Below are 23,140 nucleotides of genomic sequence, written 5' to 3' on the forward strand. Positions count from 1 at the left end.
TAATTTGACTGATAAAGATTCCAAACCGAAGTTCAACTTTAATGTGATCGATCGATTTTTATTAATTAAAGTTATCAATAGAATCAGCTTGGCACAATCCTCTACGAGACGAAACTCCTTCAACCTAGAGCTTCGAGTTCTTCGTCTTGTATAAAAAAAAAATACAGGAGCTACGAGCAAACTATTGATGTCGTTACGAATCTAAGATATCAGCAGTGAACAACGGCTCTGGAAACAACCTCATCAATCAAGTTTGATTAAATCCCGCCCTCGACTGAAACAACTGTACCGTAAAACACTAACAAAGGTTAGGGTTCTGAAGTTTTGAGTAAACAACAAAAATGTTACCCAAGCGGTAAGCTTATGTGAAAAATAAATTTCTCTCACTTGTAATAAAATATTATTGTTAAATTAGTAATTTGTTTAATGTTTATAGATACCTCCGTCTTAATTTTTAAACTTAGTATGTTGTTTCATTTCTAAATTATGCTAGAAACTACCATTTTTTTATTTCTGAATCCTCCTTTGAACACAAGCTAAGACAAAAAATATAAAACCTGCCAATATGTTTGTTTGATTCAGAATTTCGCACAAAAACACATAAGATTATATGTGTAAAACCCTTCCATAATTTTAAGCTGAAAGAGTTGAAGAAATGTAACTAGTGAGCACCATCAACCGCTAACTTGTGGGTTACTCATATATAATCGAAAAATGTAATTTTGTCGTCATTCTTACATTGCCCCAAAAGATTATGAACCGTTCTCAGATTCATAGATTAAGCACGCAAACTCTAAGACACTTCCGGCCAATTGCCAATCTGAAAAGATTTATTTCCAAGAACTAACCACGAAATGTAATACATAAAAAAAATAATCTGTACGTCTGATATTGCAATATAATTTTTTTTATAAGAGGGTTAATTTGAGTTTAAAAATGCTAGAAATAAACGTTAAATTTGGCCTAGAAATTAACTAGTAGCTTGAAAAGGTTTGAACAAATTGCGGCTGAGAAAAAATCCGTCTTTCATCTGTTCAGTAAATCTCCGGATAAAGAGAGACCTAGAAAAAATGTTATAAAAGGATAAGTCCATCAACTTACTTTTATGTTTCATTGTCCTCAAGAGCTATATTCATGAATACTTTGGCTTCGAGGTTTACTAGTCACTTATACATGTATTTTCGTTTTCACTAATTTACCCTTAAGTTTTTTTTCAACAGAATGCCAACCTAAAGGATGATAAATTGCCAAAGTTCCTCCACAGTATATGAATCTTTACTGTGTTTAAAGATAAAGTATTTTAAGTAAAATATAAAAACTGTATTTGCATATGAAAACCAACGTTTAGATTAAAGTTATGATAAACTCGATTTTAAAACTATCACATCCAGTATCTGCGGCACCACTATTTCTTATTAAAAAAACTTTCTCTAAAAACGTTCTGAAGAAGTATCAGGGTAACAAAAAAAAAGTGGCAATCCAATATTTGTGGGAGGGGCTGCATGAAACATATGAGAACATTAATCAATCAAAATGAAAACAAACTCTTTGTCGCCATTAGGTAGGCTGGAAAATATTACGACCTCTAAATTCACTGAGTTAGTGTAACAACGGTGGAAAAAGCTTCATCTATCACAAACCTAGATGATTTGAAACCAAAGATGCCATGGTCCATTAATTCTTACGAAGAAACAAAAAGCTGAAAGGTTCCGCAGACAGGTGGCATTCATTATTTTAACACATTACATCTAATATAAGGTAGCGTGGAACTTTTGTAACGCAATTCTGAGTCTTTATGATAGCAAGTATTCCTACCTTCAAAAAATATCCTATAAATCAATACATTCCAGAGTGTAAAAGACCGATTGAAGATAGGACGAAATGTGATCATCATTTCTTAATAGCACAGACATCTTGTAATTAGAATGTTTATTGCGTTTAGTAGAAATCTGAAATGACTTCGTAGATCATTTCCGAGAGATAATGACTACGTAACGATTAGGTTACATACTGAGACGTTGAAAATTTATAGCTTCATTTTACAAAATAAACAATTCACAGAACGTGATGATTTAGTCGCATAAATAAAAATGAAGTTGTTATTTTTATTTACTTCCTTAATACTTCCTGGAAAATGCGGTTATTTGTCCATCTGTAAATTTTGTCGTCAGATGTATTTTTAACACTGAATGAAGAATGACCCTGATTTACTTAAGCGGGAAAATTCACAAACACAATAACGCAATGTAACACCTTCTTTAAATTTAATTATAGGTCTTTAGTTAATTGATACTTGTTATCTTGTACAAAATAAAGTTTCCATTTTTATTAGTCCTTTTATTCCTAGAGCAGCATCAACGTTGTTTTAGAGACAAAATTTACTGAGTATTGAAAAGAAAAATATAAATTTTCTATTATCATATTGGGAGTATTCTTATCAGCATGTCTTCTTTTCGACAACCCGGCATGGCAAGGAGGTTATGGCGCTCGATTCGCAATGTAAATATCGTAGGTTCGAATTTCCTTCACACCAAACACCGTGAGGACGTTATAATGTTTGACCAATCCCACTGTTCGTTGGTCAACGAGTCGTCCAAGAGCTGGCGGTAGATGGTGACGACTAGCTGCTTTTTCTCTAGTATTACACTGTTAAACTATGGAAGGCTAGTGCAGGTAGATCTTGCGTAGCTTTGCGTGAAATTCCAAACAAACAGACAAACAAACAAAATATTTATGACATTCTTAAAACTAAAGCCAACATCGATTTTAAGGGTTTTAAAAATAGATTTAATTATTGGAGATAATTAATTATCTGACATTAGGTATGTATACAGCATTGTCTTTCTAATTTTTTTTATAAAATCACTTAAATTAGTAAGAGGAAAAAGCAACAAGAACAGCAGAAAAACAAAGTAATCCAACATTACGTAACAATAGAAATAGATATGTTCATTTTATAAAGAGATATTCCATCTAAAATTATACTCCAGATACTTGAGAAATCTCTGATTTTATCATTATTATCTAAGTTTTGTTTTCAAGTCCGCTTAACTGGATATGTTGCTCATTGTGAGTATAGTGCAGCGACATACCCAAGGATAAAAAAACCTAAAAGTTTTCTATGAATTTACAAAACTTTTCATATCTCCATACTTCGTTAAAACTCAAAGTTGTTTCTTAAGGTAATTTGTATGATTTTTCTGCAGTATCAAAATTACTCGCTATATTTCTAAGGTTATTTTTCTGTCCCCAAGATTCTTAAAGGTTTCGCTTCAGTTGAATATTAGTTATTTAATCAAAACAGAATGTGAAGTGGCATGTACACTGAAATCTACACTTGACAGAAAGATGTTGCTTTTTTTCTTAATAATATTAAAATATCATTAACAAGTACACATATTTATGTTAGGTTGGACTAATGCTCAGTCACATGGCGTTTTTATGATGTTTTTGTTTTTTTGAATTTCGCGCAAAGCTACACGAGGGCTATCTGCACTAGCCGTCCCTAATTTGGTAGTGTAAAACTAGAGGGAAGGCAGCGAGTCATCACCACCCACCGCCAACTGTTGGGCTACTCTTTTACCAACGAATAGTGGGATTGACCGTCACATTATAACGCCCCCACGGCTGAAAGGGCAAGCATGTTTGGGGCGACAGGGGTTCGAACCCGCGACCCTCGGATTACAAGTCGAACGCCTTAACCTACCTGGCCATGCCGAGCCCCTTTCATTTTAGAATGTTCCAATTTCCAGCTATAATTTATTTTCAATTTCAGTTTATAAGCTACAAAAAAAAGCTACTTTTTAAAAGTTTAAAAGTTGTTGTATTGTTCGAAATTGTATTGTTTGAACCCTATTCAAGTTGAAACTAGGTTAATAATTAGCTCGGCACTTCGAGGCTTCATGATATCTGACATCCTGCAGAGAAAGATGCTCTAGCACTGATAATAAACTCTAAAAAAACATTATAAAAAAGGAAGTACAATTTAGTATGACTTTATAAAAAAAATTCTCAGCCAAATTGTTAATGTAAATATAGTCATCCATTTATGTTCAGTGAGAAATAGGACGTGCTAATATTTACACAAAAAGTGGGTCATACACTTTCTGTGACACAGAGCTATTGCAGAAATCTGTTTAAACTAATAACTTATAATATGTGCACTGTACAGCAAGGTAGGTTAGAACATATATAAAATACACACTACACTGGAAGTTAGACTTAGAACTAATATAATATATACACTATTCTACAAAGTAGGTTAAAAGAGCCAATATAATATATACTCTACGCTGCAAATTAGGCTGAGATCCGATACAATATGTATATATTGACAGTGGGTGGTGATGACTAGATTCTTTCCCTCTTGTCTTACACAGCTAAATTAGGAACGGCTAACGCAGATAGTCCTCGTGTAGCTTTGTGCAAAATTCAAAACAAACCAAGACCAAACGCGTTACATTTAATTCACTAGAAAAAAAAAAGAAAAAAGAACACGATTGCAAAATACAGAGAAACAATGTTAATATCATACTACTGGAACGATACCCATGCATACTTTAAACTTAAATTTTATTTTTGAGCATTTAAATTGAATGACGTGACTAACATCGTACTGTGAACTAAAATCCAAAGTTAAAAGATGTGAGTGCCAACGAGGATAGAGGAAATGTTTAATTAATCGTTAATTAGAAGCGATGTGAGAAACCAAGCAGCTGAAACCTTATCCCAATCTTGGGAATCCGGAGTCTTACTCTCTTCTTCTCATATCCCTTAATCAGCTAACGTCTTGTAAAATCCATTTAGAACTACATGAGTGGCAGTTACAGATAGAGCCCTATCAGTGCAGCACCTGCCCTCTGGACATACATACGTGAACTGTTCAATACATGGACCACTAGGAGAAGAAGAAGCTCTATTTGTTATTATTAATGTATATTTATATATATATTTGTTTCTTCTGGGTTTATTGTTCTGAAAACACAATAAGACAACTTTTTTTAACTCTTGTGTATAAGCAGTTGAATATTTCTAGTATCACAGAGTGTATATTCAACGTGTATATAGCTTCTTTACATTCAATCTCAAGTTAATAGGATCTCTTAGTTTAGATAAATCCAGCTTAAGAGATCTTCCAATTAATCAAAATTTGAAATCTCTTCTAGTTAGCCTAAACTTGAGAGCTGTTCCAGTTAATCCAAAGTTTAGGGAATCTCCAATTAATCCAGCTTGAGAGATCTGTTAATTAAAACTTTTAATATTTTATTGTCTGGTAAAAAGGTCTGAAACGTTCGAATTAAATAATTTTTTCAAGTTTATATTAACTATCATATCTTGTTTCGGTAAACTAGAAACATTATCATGATTTGGGCACTTTATTGTTGTGATCAGAAATAAATCTTTTAAATTTTGGTTAACTGGAATATCTTTCGCTCTAGATAAAATAGAAAATCTCTCAAGTTTGAATTAACAAGATCTCTGGAATTTGCATTGGCTGGATGAATTTCTAAACTAAATTTAACTAGAATATTTCTTAAATACTGATAATAAGCCAGATTAACCAGTGAATTTCTCAAGTATAAAATGTAAAATTTTGGAGACCATTCTAGAAGTACGTTAAGCTGAGGGACGAAGAAAGTTTTTTGTAATTATAAAAAAGAAATTGTTTTAATTTATTTTCTCTAGTTTGTTTGTTCGTAGTTAAGCTCAAAGCCACACAATAGACTGATTGTGATGTGCCCACCACAGGTATAAAAACACAGTTTTAGCGCGAAACGTTTGCAAACTTACCACTGTTCAACTTGGTAGTTCTTTTCTCCAGAATGGGTAAGGGGTTAGACATTTTTCGTATTTCGAATATTAAATGAATAATCGAAAAGTACGTTCATCTCTTGCTGATGTACTGTTCGATCCATTACAACAACAGGATACCTTTTCAAATTTCAGTAAAATTATATTTTCATCAGTTTTTAAGCGTTTTAGCGCTTTATGTTCTTCTGAAGAAAGGCTTAATTTTAGAACTCTGGATTAGTCGAGAATATACGAAATTTTATAACTAAAACATTGAAGAACAGGTAAATTTGACAATTTTTCTGGAATTTGAAGAGACAAAAGAATGGGTAACTGCAGGTTACCTGAAAGAGGTGATTATTTGTATTCTTTTGAATAATTTATAACATAAATATTTGACACAGAAATAAAATTAGGAGAAAAAAGTTTATTTCATAAATTTAAAAATCCTTATTAGCTACTTTATACAAAGTCTTTCAATCCTGTTTGGATTACCAAATATTTTAATAAAAAACAAACCTCTTTAATAAACAGACTCTAAATTAAGAAATCAACAAATATGTTTCAATTTTTTTATATAATTTCATTTTAAACGTTCAGTACATAAACTAACAACAAAATTAGAAGAAAGAAAAAAGAAGAAAAATGTTGTAGGTCAAACTACCAAAACGTTATTACAGAGATATATTTTTAACGTATATACTATTGTCAATACAACGTTTTGGGCAACGCCCTTCTTCAGGTGTTACTAACTGAACAGTAAAACCAAGAAAAGTTGAGATATGGCTGTTTTTTGTATTGAACAAGATGGTAATGTCAGAGATAAAGTTTCAGCATACATTTGGGAATGTACTTAAGTACAAATGAAGTAATTCGGAGAATAACTGAATTTCTAACACAATGATATATGAATGTCATCCAACAGTTATGCATTTACAAGTCCACAAAGAAAATATCAAATAGTATCCTCTAATGAAGAAAATATATTAAGGAAAATAGTCGCCTAAGATTAGAAATACTGCCTTCTATGTATTTTTCCATGTACTGTTGAAAGTGTTTCATTTCTGGTACCACGTGGCTGGCGGCAAGAGTGTTATGTAAAAAAAATACTTAGGGATATTTTGCTTTAGAAATGGTTAAAAAAGAAAAAAAATGTACTTAAGTGTCTAAGTAAAATAAAGGTAACACTTGGAAAATGGTTGGAAAAAAAGATGTTAAACTAATTAATTTACATAAACATGTATGGAAAATTGTCTTAATTAAACAGCTCTGGAAAATTATGGTTAAAACTACCTGAAAGAAGTAAACAAAGAGTAAAAATTATTTTCTGACAAAGATAAAAACTAATGATCGGATATCACTGATTTCAAGATCTCGATTAATTCCAAAAGGACAAACATTGTTTAGATTAGCAGCCCAATAAGCTTCTTTTATTTCTCTATCAGCTTTAGTTTGGTATCCAGTTTCAATGCGTATGAAACATCGGGTCGGATAAAGTGTTGAGCTTAAAGTGATAGTTAATGATAAGAGGAATTATATTTGAAACTTTAGTACCGTTTTGTTTCAGAATGTTTTCCTCTGAGTGTTGTTAGCCTTTTCGATCTGTCGATTTTGGTATCTTAATGTGTGGTATTTCAAACCCTCTTCAACTGTAGGAAAATCATAGAGAAAGTATGTCCGAAGATGTTCTTTACAAAATGCTGCTCCAGACATAGATCTCCAGTTCTCCAGTATTTAATGAAATCTTAATTATCTTTGAAGGCAAAGTTTTACAACTTGGTTGGAGATTACTCCATAATTTTGTTCTACCTTTACCAGTTAGGACTAAAATAAACAAAACTGGTGCAGATTACATCAGGGAAGTATCATACAATGTGACTGATCTTTTGAAGTTTGTTACTAAAGAAAAAAAAAGACTGGCAAAAGTTCAAGAATTTGTTTATAAGTCTATCTTTAACAATGATCAAAATGATAAAAGTAGTGTAACATTCTGTGATGCTCCAGGATGAACAGGAAAAACATTTGTCAGTGATTTGGTTCTTGCAAAACTTTAATCACAAAAACAAATTGTTTTGGTTGTTGCATCATCAAGAATTGTAGCAACATTGATTGAAGGATGAAAAATACCTCACTTAGCTTTCAAGCTACCTCTTGATTTATCACATACTGAACAGGTTGTATGAGATATAAAAAAGAAACAGCAAAGATAAGGATGTTGAAAGAATATAAAATTATAATATGATATAAATGAAAATGAGCCATAAAAATTTATTTGAAGCTTTAGATAGAACACTGAGATATATCAGATAAAAACGTGTTATTTGGTGGTGTTACATTTTAGATGGACTTCCTTGTCATTGTAAGAAATACAATTGTTGATAAATGAAAATCATGTATAAAGTAATTTTATATACGGAAGCACGTTAAAAACTTATCTTAAATACAAACGGGCAAGTGTATTTAAGTGGTCTTAATATTTATAATGGGAATATTCCAATAAATTAATGAAACACCTAAATTGTTATTTCAGAAAAATGTGGTAAGTTAGTTAAGGATACAGAATAACTGAAAGAAAAGAGGTTCCCTAATATCTGCCAAAATTATCAATTCTTGCAACTCGAAATCATACTATTCATAACATCAATGGTCAATTATTGCAAATGGTCACCAGACATAAATTAACCTACAGATCAACAGACAGTGTTCAAGATCCAGCTAATGTTGTAAATTACCCAACTGAAATCCTAAATTATCAATAACTACCAGGGATGCGAGGTTACATTCTGAAATTAAAAGGTGGTTCACCAATACTGTTATTGATAAATATTGATCCTCCAAAATATTTTTAATGACACAAGTTTAGTTGCTAAAACTTCACTGCCACATGTTACTGAAGTAACTTGTCATAGCAAAGGTTAAAATGTCTTCATTTCAATGATTTCTTTACTACTAATTGGTTAACCCTTTCAATTTGTTTGTTTTGTTTGTTTGTTTTATTTCGTGCAAAGCTACTCGAGAGCTATCTGCGCTAGCCGTCCGTAATTTAGCAGTGTAAGACTAGAGGGAAGGCAGCTAGTCATCACCACCCACTGCCAACTCTTGGGCTAATCTTTTACCAAAGAATAGTGAGATTGACCGTCACATTATAATGCCCCAACGGCTAAAAGGGAAAGCATGTTTGGGGCGACAGGGGTTCGAACCCGCGACCCTCGGATTACAAGTCGAACGCCTTAACCCACCTGGCCATGCCGAGCCCCTTTCATTTTAGAAGGTTCCAATTCCCAGCTATAATTTATTTTCAATTTCAGTTCATAAGCTACAAGGTAAAAGTTTACAAGTTGTTGTATTGTTCCAAATCCAACCTGACTTTTCACATGGTTAGTTCTATGTATGATGTTCAAGGGATGGATTTCACAAAAACCTGTTTATATTATTTCAAGAAATAACAACAACCAATGTGGTATGTCAAGAAGCTTTAATTTGTATGTCTATGGGTTTACAACGCTAAAATCAGGGGTTTAATTCCCCTCGGTGGACTCAGCAGATAGCCCGATGTGGCTTTGCTATATGAAAATACACACACACACACATATAAAATCAAAGGTTTAGATAAAAATTAAAGTACTATGAACACTGAATTTCTTAAATTAATGTTCTTAAAATAATTTTTTTCTTATTTCAAGTAACTTGGACATCTGTGCAGGAACGGGTAATTCAGTTAGACGTAATACAAGAAAACTTTAGTAACGAACAGCATTTTTGTTATAATGATATAAAGAGCATTTCAGAATTTATGGTATCATTACGTAAGTAATATTTTTGTAACAACGAGTATTTTGGTATCATGATATCAGCGATGCGTCAGAAGCAAACAGTATTTTTAAAATGATAATAATCGCAATCTTTAGTATTGAACAGCATTTTTGGTAATAAGCCACACTTTGGATATAACACTATAAATAACATCCTATTAACGAACAGCTTTATTAATGTGATTATGTAAGTAAATTTTACAAACGAACAGCATTCTTGGTATTACGATGTAAGCGTAATCTCAGTAACTACTATATTCTTAGTGACTTTACTTGTTGATCTTTTTCATTGTGGTTTAATTATTATTAAATTTAAAAATGCTAACAAAAGAATTAGTTTTTACCCAATAAAGAGTTTATGACACAGGGTAGGTGAAATGACTTATTTTGTTGATTACTAAGGGTCTGGTTAAGTGTTTACTTAAACTTTCGTTGGTAAGCTTTTAGATTAATCACAGCAATCGACATTTCCATTCCAAATGTTATTTTATTTAGTAAATAAAATATGTGCATTTAACTTACATTAACATATATATATCATATATAAATAAATATTGATCAAATGCTTCCAGTAGTGTATATTTTTCACTTGTACCAAGTTGGTTGAAAATATGTTCTTTACTGGCTTATGTCTTAATAGTTTTAGTAGTTTGAGATGTATTACAACAACAATAACAAAGATTATATATATATATATATATATAAATTATAAAAAATAGAGATTTCAATTAGCAATTGATATACAAAAAAAGGGTGACACGATAGTGCCAACTGGTAGATGTTTCTAACGGATACGTGAAGAAGTCTCACAATCTCGTAACAATCGAGTCATAAAGGGCAAAATACATTAATTTAGAGACGAAGTTGTTTACTGTGACATACTTCTAGCCTTCAGAAATTCGTACAGACATCCTTGGAATTTATCTCATGTCATGCGAGAAGTGATAACAAGATAGTTCGCGGAACGGAATATGGGTAAACCCCTGATAAACATGCGCCTTGTTCTAAGTGTTTCTGTTATGTGAACCTCATCTGTCTTGGCCTGGTTGTACGTGACGAACACATGCAAACTCCAAACTATTCGTGGAGTTGCATAGACGTGATTCCTGTCCTGAGACCTGAGAGAGTCAGGTACACAACTGACCTCTTCTTCTATCAATGACGTTGATTTTAAATGCTCGTGCCTTGGTTTAACCGAAACAACTACTTCTACCCTCTTCCATGATAGACAGCACCAATATTTGAAGAACAGATCTACAAGCATGCAGCCACTGCATTCTTCTCAACGACTGTTCAAGTTTGTCGCGTACACAAGTGGTTCTTTTTCAGCCATGTCCATGAATTCAAATAAACGTTTTCCGATTTATAGTATAATAATTAGACTCATTACGTCTGTTCGAACAAAATATTTTTCTTATAAACATTTACATAGTTACACATTAATCTCATTTTGACGTAAGAAACTCGTTAACTCACTCTCATAGCCCAACGGTAAGTTTGCAGGCTTACGACGCTAAAATGGGATTTTGATACCCGTTGTGGGCAGAGCATAGTTAGCTTATTGTGTTGATTTGTGTTTGTCACCAACAAAACACTGTTAAATAAAGCTTACGGTATATATATATATATTAGTTTGCCTGGTATTGGATGGACGTTGATTTAAAAACAAACAAACATAGATTTAATGATGAGGTACTTAGGTCTTTGTTCTTTACGTATGAAAGTTCTCTAAAAAAGTTAATGATATATTTGGGTTTAAATTTTTTTCTTAAAATAATCTAATGATCTATTTAGAACTCTTGCAAGAACATTAGATTCCTTGTTGACCTGAAGATAATCTAAGAAGGTCGAAACATTGTTCTTTATTTTAATCAAAGTCCTAATACCCATACCAGTCGTCTCGAGAATACATATTTAGAACTCTCTTTGACAACGTATAATTGTTCAATACTTATGCAGAAAAGTTGAATTAGAAGTTTTTTTAACGTTGATCCATGCAGAACAGACATACGTTGCTACTGTACGTATGTATGTTTTATATATTTCTTGTGTATTTTCTGTTGTTGCTGCTCTACTGTTGCCCAGCAGACAATGTATACAGCTGGTGATTTTCGGAATTTTTATTTTCACGTTATTTACATATTTTAATAGGCAATTAAGTTGAGAATCATAAATTAAACCGAACAACTGTGCTACTTGGAGAAAGGTTACATTTAGGTACAGTTTAGGGAGTTATTTCCTTCTTTTATGTACTTTGTGAAGAGTGAGGCCTGTGTTTTAGGAGCATTTACTTTTGTTTTACATTGGTTGAAGAAATCTGTTTGATTCAATAACGAGTATAGATTGACAGCAGCTAAAACTGTACTAAACACTCATTCAAACAGCCATATTATCAACAAACTGTCAAAATATGTGGAAATTTGGATCTATTAATGGCATTTCACTTGCATACACGATAAACAGAAGTGGGCAGCACCAGCCTCAGGAGTAACATATTATGAATAGGTGTCTGTCACATTAATTCTTAATTTTGACGCCAAAAAAATTAATAAGCCAGCGAATAATATTGCTTGATAATTTCAGTTTAAATTTTTGAATCCATAGCCCGTTGTTCCATACACTGACATAACTTTTCTCCACGTCGAGAAAGCAGGTGACAGTACAGTCCTTATTAAAGCTGTTAATTACGGTTTCTGTTTGTCGAACTATGTGATCTGTAGTTTGTCTGTATTTTCAGAAATCGTTTTGTAATTATTGTATAGTTTGAATGAAAGTCCTAAATATGTTACTTATCTTTTACTACTGATTTCTTTCTTCAAGAAGTTTTACCTATGCAGCTTTTGGGTCTATTTGTTAGTTTTCCATCTTTCAAGAACATTAAAACATTTACTAGTATCAAAATGTCTGGTATATATCCAGATTTTAGTGACAAGTTGAAAATTGCTGAGAAATATTCGTGCAATAGCAGAGGACATTTTTAATAGTATATATTACATATCATTCTATCTTGGTGCCTTATTTTTAATCTTTTCTTAACGTCATATAATATTTCCGATAAGACAATTTGGTTAGTAAGCAGGTGTGTGATATTTTACTGTTCATCTGTTTTATACTAATGTGGTAAGAAAAAGGGATGAAAATATCTTTATTTTCGTTTGTAAAAATGTTAACTTTAATGAAAAATTCGTGTTAGCTGTAAGCTCGTTTGGTGTTTGAAAAGTATTTTGTACATGTTTCTTAAATCCTCATTTTGTGTGTGTTTGTGTAAACCTTCGCGTTGTTGTGTGTTAATTTGGGACAAATTTGTGTTTATTTACAGAGTTTTGTGTGAAGCGATTCAAGTGGAAACAGAAGCTTCTTGGATCCGTTTCTGGTTTACTTGGTATTATAAAGATGACACTATTTGGTTTATGTTCAACTCATGACACACCTTGAGCATCCACAAGCTTTCTTAAGTGTGGACCATCTTTTTATTAGCCACACTTATCAAGATATTGAAATATTTTATTATAATTCTAATATCACCATCTTTCAAACAGTGACGAAGAATGGTCAACTGATTATGCAACTTCTTTTGCGCTTGTCTTCAATTCTTGAACTCAAACACGAATTACAGAACCCACATAGTCACGGTAACACCTTAAACATATACATTTATAGATGACGTGAGAACAATATATTTTCATAATCCTTTCTTTAAGTTTAAAATAATTGCATGTACGACATATCGGTTTATATTGTTAAGTTGCTCGTGTGATGTCTACGTGATGCTGTTTCAGTGGTATGTAGATCTTATAATGTATGTGTCTGCTGCATTTATTAGATAATCCATGATTGTAATACAAAAGTTGATGTGGGAATGATTTTCAACACTGGTAATAAAATTTACTGGTAGATGTTTAGTTTGTTTTCTCGGTATTTTAGCCGTTTTTATTATCCAATCTGGATATATTTAAGGGGAAGGGGTATGATTTGGTTCGCGATCGAAGACATACTAGATAGGTAGATCGTCGCTATCACCATCATTATCTGCATTTTAAAAAATATTCACCAATGAAAGGAAGCATATATGTATATCTAATATATCACTGCTAATTCTTACGTACCCAGCATACGTCTGAATATTATCACTTAACAAGATACTGCATGTTTCTTCTATGAAATTTGCCCCCCAGTGGCTTATCGGGTGGTGGGCAGAGCACGGATAACCCAATGTGTAGCTTTCTGCTTAATTTAAACAACAACAACAACCTATGAAATTCAATAACTTTCTAGCATTTTTGACAGCAACTGTACGTCGAAGTACATAAACTTTACTGTTGAAGTCTCCCACTGTGATATAGTTATATTTATTAATTACCAAGTATTTTGTGTAAACGTTCAATGACTAAATATTTTGTTGGAGAGGAATATATACCAGCGACCGTAATAGTAACGGAATTTTGTAGATATATCTCTACAACTATATTTCCGTTATTATCTGTATGAACTATTTACACTTAGTGTATTCTTATACACTAGGTGTATAAAAATATTCTCCTGTTTTGAGAATCCCTAATTTTTTCTATATCAGCTCTATTCGGTTTATAACCATAAATATTGAACGTAGTCAATTTAGCATAGTTTGCGTGATAAATAATACATTTTTGGTGAGATTGATGTGGCATTTGTTCTTATGCTAGTTGGAAGTCAGGTTACCCTGTATGTTTACAGGGAGGATAGTTAACTTATTCATTGTGTGAGAAGAGAGCTCGTGAATTTTGTTATGACTGGTGGTATGATTGTGAGATATTTTCTTGAAACACTGCTTATTACGGTTGTGAAATAAACTCTCTCTTCATTCTTCGAGTTTCCGGCCAGAAACTATAAATAACACTTGTTACTACTGTGCTACTCTGATGAGTTGGTGTTCTCTTAATGAATCTTCTTCGGCTGGACTTGTTTGTACTTTGTTTTCTGTGGTGGTTGTGACTGCTTAACCGAATTCACCATAGAACGATTCTAGTTTCTAGTAAAACTGTTTCCCCTCCTTTTTAGAACTGTTTCCCACAAAAAAACTACAAGTTGATGTATTTAATTTTTATTTAAACATAATTTTGAATAATAAACATAGAGTTATAAGTACATAAGACATCTCTCATTTTTAAAACATTGTGTGCATACATGCAATTTTAAAAACAGATTATAAGTATCCTTTTTCACATTTATTTTGATTGTCACATATTATGCATATCTGTGCATTTACAAAATGAAAAATATACCTTTCCAAATAACGAATCTGTAACTAAAAGTATATTAATTGTATTAAATTTCATATTTTTTACAATGAACACAAAGTTATTAATACATAAATTTATAAAATATTTTCTTACAAACATTGCTTGCATGCTGTACACATCTATAGGATTGCAAGTTTTGTGAAGTCCATCCGAAGTATTTAAAAAATGTCTGTTTTGGAATCCCCTGACAATGATAGTAATACGTGCAGCAGAGTCTTTGTATTGTTAGCGCTGTGGCTCAGGTACAAATCCTGCTACCATCTGCACAATCTGATTTCGTTCGAAGCCTGTTCCCGCTTTAACACATCAAGAAAGCGCCAAATACTGTGATGCTGAGTTCCAACCTTGCACTGAAACCGCCTATATCAACATTCCAAAGTATTATTTGTTCCAGGTAGTCCATTTGTCACACTGTCATGAACATTCCTGATAATATAGGAAACTTTGGAGTTCTCTCATTTCTCTTAGTTGGTTTGCCAATAAAACTGTTTTAATAGAATACCTTAATGGGTGTCAATCTGTCTTCGCCCTGTAATTCCTCATTAATAACGTCAAAGGCATCCAATACGTCATAACAAAAGCCAATGAGGATATCATCCGTCGCTTCACTGACAATTCTTCATTATTCGTATAGGCCTGAGCTAGTCCCGAATTTTGCACTTTTCTGTATACATGCCCCTAGTGGCAGAGCAATATGCTTGCGAACTTGTTCCTCTAGAAGCCGGGTGGGCGAAGACCAGATAGCTCTTTGTGTAGCTTTGCGTTTAATAATAAATATCAACATCTCTATCCACAGTCAGGCTAAATGATAACAGAAACCAGATAAACTAGTATGAGGAAATGTGTCTTAAACTGCTTTAATTGTTCCAAATTCAAAATATATAAGTGCAGTCTGAGGCTGTAATTATTAATCTATTACTGGTAATTGACGGAAGAGTGCTCTACAAGTAACCCCTTGCTTGTTCAGAAGTAGCGTTTATATACAAGGTAAAACTCTCTCTTACTTTAGAGCAGTGGTTCCCAACCTTTTTTATGCCCCGCACTCCTAAAAAAATTTAATATGTTCTCGCACCCCTTACAGTAATTATTTATTCGAGAATAAAGGTGAAGGTGGCCAAAACAAATGTTATCTCGCACCCCCTGGAACGTTATCTCGCACACCTGGTTGGGAATCACTGCTTTAGAGCAACAATAGTGTATAACTGGTAGAAAACTTTAGATACAATTTTAAAATTCCAATCCATATATCAATGTTCAGAAGAACGCAGAAATTTAACGTTCTCTGAGTAGAATAAATATAACGAATATTATGTACCTAAATAGACGTATTATTTTGCTTTTGAGCCCATGCTTTAATTTACAAACGTAAACTTTAAGACTATCTACGCTGTTTTGAATTTTGAATTTTACTGGTGGAAATTTTCCAGGGAACAATTATCGGGAGGCAATTTTCCTGATACCGTTTTTTATGTATTTTCTTTATCTGAACTTGTTTGTACTTCATTTTGCTGTGGTATTGTCACTGCTTAGCTGAAGTTACCACTACATGTTTTAGTTTATTGTGTGTACTGAAGTTACCAGAACATGTTTTTGTGTACTGTGCGTACTGAAGTTACCACAACATGTTTTTGCGTACTGTGTGTACTGAAATTACTACATGTTTTTGTGTACTGTGCGTACTGAAGTTACCACAACATGTTTTTGCGTACTGTGTGTACTGAAATTACCACAACATGTTTTTGCATACTGTGTGTACTCTGGTGTTTTTATTTCAGCGATCGTGATCTACATCTTTTTTTTTAATTTTCATACATTTAAAATAGCTTTTGCAGCAGTAAAGTTATTTTTGCTTGTCTTATTTGTTTTACAGTAAAGAAGCCAAATTAAGTAAAAAATAGCAGTATAATGCAAGTAAAACCCATATATAACAAAAGGTAGAATGTAGCATCTTCAACTAAAGTACTGGCATAACTAATGGTAGAATGTAACATTTTCAACTAAAATTCTGGTATAACAAAAGGTAGAATGTAGCATCTTTAACTAACCTCCTGGCATAACTAATGGTAAAATGTAACATCTTCAATTAAAGTTCTGGTATAACAAAAGGTAGAATGTAACATCTTCAACTAAAACCCTGGCATAGCTAAAAAATGTAACATCTGCAATATTCTGGTATCAACTAAAATGTAACATAAACTAAAGGGCAGAAGGTAACATCTTCAACTACTGGTCGGGTACAACGAAAGGTAGAATGTAGCATCTTCAACTAAAGTCCTGGTATAACTGAACGTAGAATGTAGCATCTTCAACTAAAGTCCTGGTATAACTGAACGTAGAATGTAGCATATTTAACTAAAGCCCAAGTATAAATGATAATAGAAAGTAACATCTTCAACTAAAGAGCAAGCGTAAATAAAGTTAGAGTACAACATATCCAACTACAGCACAGGTATTTCTGAAGATAAAATAGATAACTAGCACTTAAATCACAGAGCGCTCTAAGAGGTCGTTTCTATGGAATGATTATTTCAAGAAAACTAACTACAGATTTTTAAAAAATTATTATTTTTCATTATGGGAATTTCACAATTAAAGATATTTCGATTGATCATTAATTTCCCAGTAATTCTTATATTTAAGTATAAATGAATGACTTAGACCTGAAACACGGGGCCCATGAGCACATTCCTTCCATAAGACCCAAAGTCCTTTCTGAAAAAAAAAATTAAACAATGCGTTTGCTTTGTCCAAATCATTATAGAATAAATAAATGATATTTAGAACTTAAAACTCACAAATTTACAACTTCAAATAAACAGCAACTAGTTACAGCGTCACTAACAACTAGTCACAATTTAAATGAATAATAACAGTTACAATGTGAAATAAACGACAGATGGATAGAAATTCAAATAAACAACAGTTACTTTACAACTTGAAATAAACAAGTCCTAGTTACAACAAATTAAATAACAGTTACTTACAAGGTAAATAAACAACAGCTAGCTACATATTAAACGAAAAACTAGTTGGATATTAAACAACTAACATTTAGATACAAATCAAGATAAATTACAATTACTTATAAATTAATAAAATCAAAATAAATTATGATTAGTTATGAATTAATAAATAAGAGTTAGTCACTAATAAAATAAATAACCTATAGTTTATTTGATATTAAGCACAAAGCTCTATATTAAATTATCTGTGCTCTTACAATCGCATGCATCAAAACCAGGATTTTAACATTATAGGCCCTCAGAGTTACTGTTAATCCACCACGGTGCTAACAGCTAGTTACAAGTTAAAATAAGGAACAGTTAGTTTAAACGTAAGATAAACAATAGTGAGTTATAAATCTTCAGTCACATTTAGTTACTAGTAAAAGAAGTTATACCCTAATGTATGGATATAAGATTTTATGATAAAAATTCTCACAAAATTCTTTCTATTCTATAAGATTAGAAACAAAAATTTGGGAAAACTTTGTCATAATTAAACTAATTAAAACGTTATAAAGGAGTTGAATTATTTTGTGATAACTATCAGTGATTGAACTGATATTCTAAAAAGTGAACTATTCAAACAAAGATATGCTTTGTGATATCTCAAATCATGAACTTGACTCTTCCATAATATTGTGTCTCCATAACATGCAATGTCCCTATCATCACACACACTCAGGATACAAACCCAACACAGGTAAATGACAAAAAAACATGCGCAGAAAAGACAATAACCACTGTTCCTAAACATGTAAACAAAATTAGAAACTGAATCTCTATGCCCGACAACACTGAACCCTTTGTTGAAGCCATCAAAATCAATATCGTGGGATACGTAACTGAATATCTGAACCAACTCCAGATTAAGACATGGGCTTACCGGGCTGAAGCACAGAGCTTCACACCAATTAGGAAGCCTCAAGCTATGACTATAAACGTATTGTACACAGAGAGTTTCTATCTCGAGGGGGCCTCTATAAGTTGGAAAGCTTAGGGCCAATAAAATCCTTAATTCGACATTGATCTAAACCCACTTAATACACAAGAATGCATCATAATGCTGCCACCCGCTGGAACAGCATTAAGTCTACGGATTTACAACGCTAAAATCAAGGGTTCGATTCCCCATTGTGATCACAGCAGATAGCACGATGTGGCTTTGCTATAACAAAATACACAAGCATCCTAATGCTAATAGACGCTGTAAAGCAACAAAAAGCACCTTACACCAACCACTTTCATAATACAATCAATTAGGGATTAATTCTTCTATAAAATCTTCTGTCCCTTAAGTGAATACCCAAGGTGCGCTTGGTTTTAAAAATTAAGAGATCGCTGGCATCATCAGACACATAAATACGGATATAATGTTCATTAAGGAAAAAATACAACAAAATTAATTTAATTGAATTAGCGAGATCAAAACTGATGGACGGCGAAAATCGGGGTATTGCCGTACTCTGTAAAACATTCCTATGCTTCACAAGGATAACCTTTAATACAACAAATGAATGTATAGCCGTTAATGTTCTTCTCAGAAACAATAAAGGTACAATAGATGCTGGCTTATATTGCTCTTCTATAAGACCAATATGAATCACTCTGTTTTCTAAACTTTATGATTCAAACAGTAACTAAATATTTATAGTTGATTTAAACAGTAAGTATATCTCGCTGGGTTGGACTGAAACTAATTAATATGGGTCTAGAATTAGACATTTCATAAATAATAGGCCCGGCATGGCGCGTGACTTGCAGTCTGAAGGTCACAGGTTTGAATCTCCGTTCCACTAAACATGCTCGCTCTTTCAGCTGTGGGGTCATTATAATGCTACAGTCAATCGCACTATTTGCTGCTAAAAGAGTAACCCAAGAATTGGCGGTGGGTAGTGATGACTAGCTGCCTTCCCTCTAGTCTTTCACTACTAGAATCCCCAGTGGCACGGTGGTATGTCTGCGGACAATGCTAGAAATCGGGTTGCGATACCCGTGGTAGGCAGTGCACAAATAGCCAGTTGTGTATGCTTAACTATGATACCAACAAAAAATGAAGTGTAAATTACTGGAAGCTAGCGCAGATATCCCTAGTGTAGCTTTGTGCGAAATTCAAAACAAACAATCACATGGATCACATACATATCAGTTTCTACCATAACTCACTGATATTATGGATCTGCTCAGCCTGTAAGATCCTAGCTGAAGGTTTCAAAGATTCAATGTATGCTTTGATCTTGATAGCGACTACCTACCAGTCTGATGTGTCTTCGGTCTCGTTCCCCATTAAAACAAAATTATAAATAAATCAAAATGTAATTACAAAAAAAAAAAAACTGTTTGGCAATATTCATCAATGATAGAAGGTCCCTTAACAAAATGTGTTATCTGTTGAGAAAGGAATGTATCTATGTTGATCGAGCAATCCAAGGACATAGAGGAATGATAAATATAATAAAAGAACATCACCACCTCAGGATATTATACATAAACTCAGGAGATCACAACCCAAAACACAAAATACACACTTTATAACTAAAATACAAAAGTGAAATAAAACAACTGAAGGAAGACAGGTGAAACGTTTTCTAGTCACAACTAAATAAACAGACGGATATAAAACTATTTTAATCACACCGAAAACACTACATAAACAGCCATAACCCATACAAAACATACCCAACACTTATATGATAATGAACTACCATAAAAGCAATCAAAAAGCTTAACCTTTCGGCGTCCAATTGGAAATCAAATTCAAAATGCCTGGTGAATAAGCCATGAAAACAATTACTTTCTAAAACAGGTAAATGAACATTTTCAACAAAATCGGCATCTATACACAATTAACTTTTTTGCTAAACATAAAAAACAACCAAACCAGACGTCGTCTAGATGAAAACCACTTATTATGCAAATTATATTCGCCATCAATAAAACTGATGTTATTACGTCTATAAAACAAGCTAAATCTTACCTCTTGGAGATAATGGTGTACAGTCCATCCTCCTAACAGAAGACACTCAGATACTGTTTGACAATTTAACATCATTCTTTAGTTTATTTTTAAACGTAAGCAACTTTGTTCATGTTTGTGGATGAGGAAAACTAACGAATAAACCCAAAACCTACCAATCAATCAGTCTGGCCAGCTCTATAGGAAAGAATAATTAACTCTCTGAAAAATACATCGAAAAGGTAAAAAAAAAAAAAAAGGTTTCACAAAATTTCAATAAAACCGATCGTCAAATTGAACTAACTGAAACCGTAGTAGGCAGCTTTTAAAAAAAACACACTGTTGCACTGCTTCCTTGGCGTAGACAAAACTTTAGGCACTGTATGACAAAACTCTCTCAGATTCCGTATCTCACAGATAAAGCTACAGCGGGGTATCATTTGTTGGTTGTCTAACTTTCTGGAGTTAATTTGAAGGGCACCTACGCAGAGTATTTTACGCCTTAAGCAGGAACATACCCTATATTCTGTAATCAATCACTGTTGTCCAGTGCGTCATTTTTATCCCTCGTTTTCTGCATATAAATTTGTTTCTGGTCCAAACCTTCTGATTGTAACATAGTATATGTGTATTTCATATTATCAAAGTATATCTGTTTTTATATCTTAACGGCTCCAACGAAGTTCTGAAAGCCTATGCGTTAATAGGCATTAACGGATTCCAGACGGATCTGGAAACACATGCTTGTAATAACAGGTATGCAGAAGCTGTTCAAGTGATAATTTACAAATAATTAAAATATGCAGATGGTCCCCAAGTTACGTAAAGCCGCAATTATGTAAAGAACTCTCATAAACCCATTGATAAGCTGTCGAGTTGTGAAATACATACTTTACATCATCTCATCGATGCGTTACTGCTGTCGCCAACTGTTATAACCTAATCAGCTGCCCTCTATCATGAGCCCCCCCCCCACACCTATCTCTCGTTCATTCATACACTCTAACCCCGAACACATGTTGTGCATCGCTCATAGTAATTTCTTTTTTTTTTTTTGTGACTGATTTTTGTGCCCTTATCATGACTGGGAAAAGACACAATGGTGCTAAAAATGGTGAACCCGCTCACAAACGCACTAAAATAGATCTAGAGATGAAATTTAACATGGTAAAGTAATATGAGAGTGGACAAAGCTTATCGTCTATTGTGTGTGAATTGGGTTTCTCAGTGTCTATAGTGAACGTGATAATGAAAGATGCTAAGGAATATTTGAAAGGATTTGCACCCTTAAAGACTATGATAATAGCAAAACTGGTACCGCTCATGAGATGGAAAAACTGCTTATCTTGTGAATGAAGATCAGATTCACAAATGTGTACCATCATTAAGCCGCCTGACGATTCAAACAAAGGCATGAAGTGTTTATGAAGACATAAAGGGGAAGTATGCAAATACCCCCGAAACATTTTCAGCTAATCGTGGTTGGTTTAACCGTTTTAAACATCGTGCTAGTTTTCATAATGTTAAAGTGACTGGCGAGGCTGTTAGTGGTGATGCTAATGTTGCGAAGTTGTTTCAGGATGAGCTGAAAATAAATAAAGGTGCAACAAGTGTTTAATATAGATGAGACTGGGTCATTTTTAATAAGAATACCTGATCGCACGTACCTTTAAGTTGAAGAGAAAACAATACTAGGATTTAAAGCAGCAAAAGATAAACTGACTCTTTTACTTGGGGCCAATGCATCAGGTGACAACAGGTTGAAACTATTGCTTATATATCACTCTGAGAACCCATGCGCGTTTAAGAGAATAAGTAAGGCAACGCTTCGCATTTATTATCGTTCCAATCTAAAGGCGTGGATTACTATTACTTTATTTGAAGATTGGTTCTATAATTTTTTTGTCCTAGAAGTTGAGAAATATTATCTCAAACATAACATCTCGTTCAATTTTTTGGTTGTTATCGCCAATGCACCCGGTCTTCCAACTCATCTCGATAATTTTTATCCGAACGTCAAAATTATCTTTCTTCCACCAAACACAACTTCCTTTATCCAGCCAATGGATCAGGACGAATTTCCAAACGTACTACTTACGCATAATTTTTCAACAAGCATTGGTTGCCACCGAGGACACTGATGAGACACTCAGAGACTTTTGGAAATCTTACAATTGTTGTCAAGGGATTCTCAACATTGCAAAGGTATGGCAAGAGGTTACATAGAATTGTCATGCCTTTGAATTGTTTGAATTATGTGTGGAAAACAATTATGTCCCCAGTTCGTGCATAGATTCAATG

At 33.1% G+C, this 23,140-nt stretch overlaps 1 protein-coding gene and 1 long non-coding RNA gene across 2 annotated transcripts in view; one reads left to right on the plus strand and one right to left on the minus strand.

Moving 5' to 3' along the window:
* LOC143224192 (XK-related protein 4-like) overlaps positions 1-23,140 on the plus strand; it is an 80,362-nt gene that overhangs the window by 24,569 nt on the left and 32,653 nt on the right. The gene's annotated exons all lie outside the window — the stretch shown is intronic.
* Positions 14,699-21,167, minus strand: LOC143224191 (uncharacterized). The gene is made up of 3 exons (XR_013013257.1): positions 20,861-21,167; positions 17,542-17,593; positions 14,699-15,682 (listed from the first exon to the last, which is right to left on the minus strand). It is a non-coding gene; the product is annotated as an uncharacterized LOC143224191 (long non-coding RNA).

The sequence above is a fragment of the Tachypleus tridentatus genome, chromosome 8 (genome assembly GCF_004210375.1).
Source record: "Tachypleus tridentatus isolate NWPU-2018 chromosome 8, ASM421037v1, whole genome shotgun sequence".
NCBI classification, from domain to species: Eukaryota; Metazoa; Arthropoda; class Merostomata; order Xiphosura; family Limulidae; genus Tachypleus; species Tachypleus tridentatus.